We start from the raw sequence: 6,000 nt of genomic DNA, 5'->3' as shown, positions 1-6,000 counted from the left end.
AATCTATGGAAAACTGTTGGGAATACCAGGACATGATTTTAGTATGATGCTTTCTTCTTCCATAGTACATTACCCATTGTCTTTTGGGGAGGGGTGATTGGTATAGAAGAGTGCGCTGGATGGTTCATGGAATATCTAGGCAGAGGTGGGTACTGCAGATGTTGGAGATTAGAGTCAAGATTAGAGTGCTGCTGGAAAAGCACAGCAGGTCAGGCAGCATTCGATGAGCAGGAAAATCGATGTTTTGGGCAAATCAGGATTCCTGATGAAGGGCTTTTGCCCGAATCATTGATTTTCCTGCTCCTCGGATGCTGCCTGACCTACTGTGCTTTTCCAGCACCACCCTAACCTTGACTCATGGAATATCTACCCCATTGTTCTTAATTATACTGACTTAAGGTGAAGGTCATGCATTCTGTAAGCTTGTGTTAACAAATTGACCACTTGGGAATCCCGTGAAACTGACATTGAGTATAATGACTTTTCTTTTTTGTTTTCTGTACTTGCTCTCTGATAAATGTATAATTGCCATTTTGCACAATTTAAGCAAAGTGTTTCAAAATGTCAAGTATCCCAGATTGAATTATACTGGAACATTTCATCGCTTACCTAAATAATAATTCTCTGATTAAATAACATTGATTCTCATCTTGCTGTCTCAAGTGGGAAGGAGTTAGGTATCTGATGAAAGTGACAGTCCAGTCCTTACACAGTCAGTAGATGTCTTGAAATGGACCATCCAGGAAATAGGAGGACCATCTCAATATCACAGAAGAGCCCAACGCAAGTTTGCAGTGGATTCCTTTTCAACACCCAACATGCTGTGGGTGTTTCCTGGCGGGATGTCAAAATGACTGAGTGATTACCAGCACAGAGAAATTATCCTTCCTTATTGTGCTCACCCCATAATTCTTTACCTTTAGTAACAGGACCAGGATATTAGCTGCTCTCTGGAACATTGTACTAACCTTCAATTACATGGTACTTTCTGTGTTTGGTGATTAATCAAAGCAGATCTCTTTAACTCACACTGAGCGGGTGAAATTTCATCTTCAAGGTGCGTCACTTTCTCCATTGTTGTTTAGTTCTGCTTGGCCTGAGACTTCTGGTGGACTTGGAAATAGGAAGAAGGATAGAAAATAGCATCAAGCAGTATCAGATGATTTTATGCCAGATTGGCATATAAAGTGACATTGAAGACTGGAAACGCTTCTTTAAGAACATAGCAATATATAAATCAACCTCTGTGATGTTTCCCATTTTCTCAGACAATGGTAGCAGATGAAAATAGTCAAATGTGATATGTGGCCTGTCTCTAACCAGACACCATTTTCAGCAATTCTCCACATGGCTCTTGTAACTTTAGCTATTAATTTATCTATTACAATGATATTATGGAATGAATTTAAAGAAATCCTACCATGCTGAGTAGGAAGGAGTTTCTAAAATATTAGGCCTTCCCAAAGTGCTCAGTGCTTTTAAAACTGATCTCTATGAAGATCCTCAAGGTTTTGCTTTATGTTCCTCAGTGGAAAGCATTCCAGCTATGTTGCAAGAACCTGAACTTCTCTACAGTAATTGCCATTGCATGCAGCTATAAAAGGTAACTTTGATAACAGCCTTCTTTATTAAGCAGGTCTTCAGATCTATGGGCTTTTAAGCTAAAGATGTACTTGCACAGCTACCCTAACAATAAGTACCTATCATCTCATTGCCATCTCAACTTGCTCCTCTGTACTCACACTGAGCGCTTAACTTAGCAACCCTCCATCAACTCATAACTTCTATCCACAGGTGACTTTCACTATTAAGGCTTTCAACATGAATTGAGCAAAGCAGATTATCATGACATGCTGCATTTTTTTATGATTTCAGAATTAAAGATTAGTTCATGAACAACGCAAAAACAAAACTTCATAGAATTATAGAGAATTCACAAAATGCAAAACACTCCTTTTGGTCCAACTATGATGGTATTGATGATCTACACAAACCTCCTCCAACCCATTTTCATCTAACCATATCAACAGATCATTTTTTTCTTTTCTCCCTCACGTGCATAGATAACTTTTCCTCAAATGTATGTACACTATTTGCCTTATGATGTGGTAGTGAGTTCCTCATTCTAATCACTCCCAGGTTTAAGAAGCTTCTACTGAATTTCTATTGACTAAATGAAAGGTTTCCTTTTTATTTATGGGTGCTGGTTCAGGACTGTTGCAGAAACGAGAACATGATTTTTGATGGTGTAGTCATAAAAACTGTCAAAAGTTTAAAGCCTCTTTCGGGTCAGCCTTGGCTTTAGTGGAGACAAACAAATAAGATAGAGTGCTCACTCTGTGACAGCATCCCTGATGTTTGACCATCTTAACAACAAAGATAGATGTGATCATTGAGCATACATTTGTAATTTCAAGTGATGAATTGTATCATCTATTTTGTGCTATTTAAGTACTGATTTAGAGTATGCCTGATTGAGACTAAATAAAGGAGTAAATGGAAGCAAAGAATGAGCATGGGAAGAATATTATTAATTCTCATTGAGTGAGGATCTCCAGTTTCCTCCTGCCTGTGCACCACAATGTTCATTCCTTCAATAGTTTGCAAACTAGGGATCATTGAGTTTCTCAGGACTGAGAGGAGGGGAACGTGGCTTCAACATGTAGCTGATCAATTGCTTCTCTCAGAGATGGAGCACTGAAATGCTGTAAGTGTTAAATGCTTTGACAATGCCAACGAAATGGTCATGCAATGATACATCATATGTATCCATTTAGCACAACAACATGCATTTCATAATTTGTCATTCTCAAAGCTATTGTAAATAAATCCCTGTCAATAGTTAGCATGCCTGAGTTTTAGTTACATGTTCCAGCTAAAAACTATACAACATCAGGTTATAGGAGAAAGTGAGGACTGCAGATGCTGGAGATCAGAGCTGAAATGTGTTGCTGGAAAAGCGCAGCAGGTCAGGCAGCATCCAAGGAACAGGAGAATCGACGTTTCGGGCATCAGCCCTTCTTCAGGAATGAAGAAGGGCTGATGCCCGAAACGTCGATTCTCCTGTTCCTTGGATGCTGCCTGACCTGCTGCGCTTTTCCAGCAACACATTTTCAGCCAACATCAGGTTATAGTCCAACAGGTTGATTTGGAAGCATTAGCTTTTGAAATGCTGCTTCTTCCACCTCAACCACCTGATGAAGAAGCAGCGCTTTGAAAGTTAGTGCTTCCAAATAAACCTGTTGGACTATAACCTGGTGTTTTGCGATGTTTAAGTTTGTCCACCCCAGTCCAGCACTGGCTCCTCCAAATCAAAGTTCCAGCTAGAATTTGTACCCAGTTGCAGTCTTGCTGCAATCAAGCAGTTGTAGAGACCCATTGGAAGAATGCAGAAGTTGTTGCATGTCATGCTGTGGCATGCATTCTTCCCAAATTTACTTCTGACTTGACCCACATTTTCATGCTTCAGATAATGTCTGACTCTTGATTAAATTTCATGGAGGTCCCAGAGTTGTTGAATGGGGCGGAGACACCATCAGTTGTTGAGCAGATGTGGGGATGGTGAGGGTATTTCATTCCTAGCAGCAGAAGTGAAAGGAGTTGAACATGCTCCCATCTATACCTCCCAAATCTTCCCCTCCCTCAACAACATTTGCATCTCCTCCCCTTCACAAAACTCCTACCATTTCATCTTCCCTTCACTAGCAACTCACACGTCCACTTCCCTTCACCAATTACCACTCCTTTCTCATCTTTCAGGTCCACCCAATACCCTCCCAATACCCACTCATTTCCATAATTAGCCAATTGATTAAAAAGAAACTGGCAGAATGAACATCTCCATTTTCACACTGACTCCCACCAAGCAGTCAATTATGCCGTGCCCTCCAGTTGAAAGTAATGGGAGCATTTTAGGGGGGCGATGCAGCCCTCAGGGATCATTCCAAGTTCTACAGGAGTGAATCTTTACTTGGAATAAGTCACTGGTAAACTGTTTTAGATTTTTTTTTTCAAATCAAAAACTTCTTTTTTATTTTGCACCAAATTGTCTTAGTGGTTGACAGAATACTGACATATTACAGTACATCATCTCATGTACTTTGTGGGAAGATTGCAAAGTTGTACTGAGCTATACTTTTTCTCACTGTTTGGGGCAACTCTTTCAAATATGTAGAATTCAAAGAGGGTGTTCTGACTTGGTAGTTTCTTTATAGCAAGTACACAAAACTATTGCACGGAGGCACTTTTTACTTGCCATCCATCAAATCATTAGCACTCTGTGTTGAGTTAACTCATTTGGCTAAACAACTGGTTTGTGAAGTACAGTGATACCAATAGTGTCAGTTCAATTCTTGTACTGGCTGAGGTTACCACAAAGTTCTCAACCTCTCTCTTTGCCTGAGGTCTAGTAAACTTATGAACAGTTGGCTCTCTCTAATGAGAGAATAGGACCATGGTGACTTTGCAATGTTAAAACTCCTACCACATATCACAGCTGTTTTTCAAGATGTGAAGCTGACATCTGATCACTTCACTTAGCTAAACATAAATGGTTCCAGGTAACTATTATTCAAAGAGTTTCTCTCAAAGATTCACACAATATTTATCCCTCAAGCAGCATCAAAAAGCAAATAAAAGGTACAGCATTCATTACTCTGTGGGATTTCACTGTGAACTATTTGGTTCCAGCACGTATAATGGGCTGGATTTTCTGAGGGGTGGCAGGCTCATGAAGAATGTTATGGAATTCCTTTTCTCTTAATAAAAGAGCTCTGCATTCCTGACATGAGATTCCAGTCAGGGATGGGTGGCTCCTAAACTGCAATGGATTCAATATCTTTGATGAAAAAATTCCATATGCTGTTGTGGAGATCTTAAGATGATTTGGCAAGGGGAATGGGGCACAGACAAGGTGCAAAGTTACAAGCAAAGCCAAATTAGATATAGAAAGAATGCTAGGAGAGTCGAGAAAGCAGAGAAGACATAAGCAGATATGGCACAATGGTGAGGTCACTTTTGGAGTACTGTGTGCAAATCTGGTCGCCATGCTATAGGAAAGACGTTATTAAACTGGAAAAGGTACAGAAAAGGATATTACTAAGACTGGAGAGGAGTGCAAGGATGCTACCAAGACTGGAGAGTTTGAGCTATAAGGAGAGATTGGACAAGCTGGAACTTTTTCTCAAGAGCATAGTACGCTGAGGAGTAATATCATAGAGATTTATAAAATCATGACAGGCCTAAGTAAAATGAATAGCAATGTCTTTTCCCAAGGTAGGGAAGTTCAAAACTAGAGGGTATAGATTTAAGGTGAGAGGGGAAAGATTTAACAGATACTGGAGGGGCAAAACTTTCAGGTAGAGGGTAGTGCATTTATGGAATGAATTGTCAGAAGAAATTAAAGATGCAAGTACTATTCCAACACTTAAAGACGTTTAGACAGATTCAGAATAAGAAATGTTTGGAAGATATGGACCAAATGCAGAAAATTGGGATTAGCTTAGTTTAGGAAATCTGGTCAACATGGGCAAGTTAGATTGAAGGATCTGTTTCCATGTTATATGATACTATGACTCTAAGCTGGATTGCATTTATTTTAATGCAAGGCGCTTGACAGGTCAGGCAGCTGAACTTAGAACATTGACCAGCATGTGAGACTATAATATTGTTGGAATCACCGAGAAATGGTTGCTGGATGGGCAAGACTGACAGCTCAACATTCCAGGTATAGAGGTTTCAGGCACATGGTGGGATCAGATGTAAGAGAGGTGCGGCATTACATTATTAATAAAGGAAACCATAACAGTAGTAAAGAGGGAGAATGTCCAAGAGGGATCTTCAGATAAGGCCATCTGGTTAGAGCTCAGAAATGAAAAGAGATGATCACTGGGATTATACTTTAGGCCTCCCAATAGTCAGAGGGAGATGGAAAAGCAGATATTAGATTAGATTCCCTACAGTGTGGAAACAGGCCCTTTGGCAACAAGTCCACACTGACCC

General features: G+C 40.0%; 1 long non-coding RNA gene across 1 annotated transcript in view; it reads right to left on the bottom strand.

Annotated features, from left to right (window-relative positions):
* Nucleotides 1-1,047: 1,047 nt before the first annotated feature.
* The window catches only part of LOC140481021 (uncharacterized), a 29,741-nt gene continuing 24,788 nt past the window's right edge, over nt 1,048-6,000 (bottom strand). Inside the window, exon 3 of the long non-coding RNA XR_011961456.1 lies at nt 1,048-1,113. This is a non-coding gene — a long non-coding RNA (uncharacterized lncRNA). The remainder of the gene's footprint in view (nt 1,114-6,000) is intronic.

The sequence above is a fragment of the Chiloscyllium punctatum genome, chromosome 9, assembly GCF_047496795.1.
Source record: "Chiloscyllium punctatum isolate Juve2018m chromosome 9, sChiPun1.3, whole genome shotgun sequence".
In the NCBI taxonomy this organism is placed as follows: Eukaryota; Metazoa; Chordata; class Chondrichthyes; order Orectolobiformes; family Hemiscylliidae; genus Chiloscyllium; species Chiloscyllium punctatum.
This window is presented reverse-complemented; position numbering and strand designations above follow the sequence as displayed.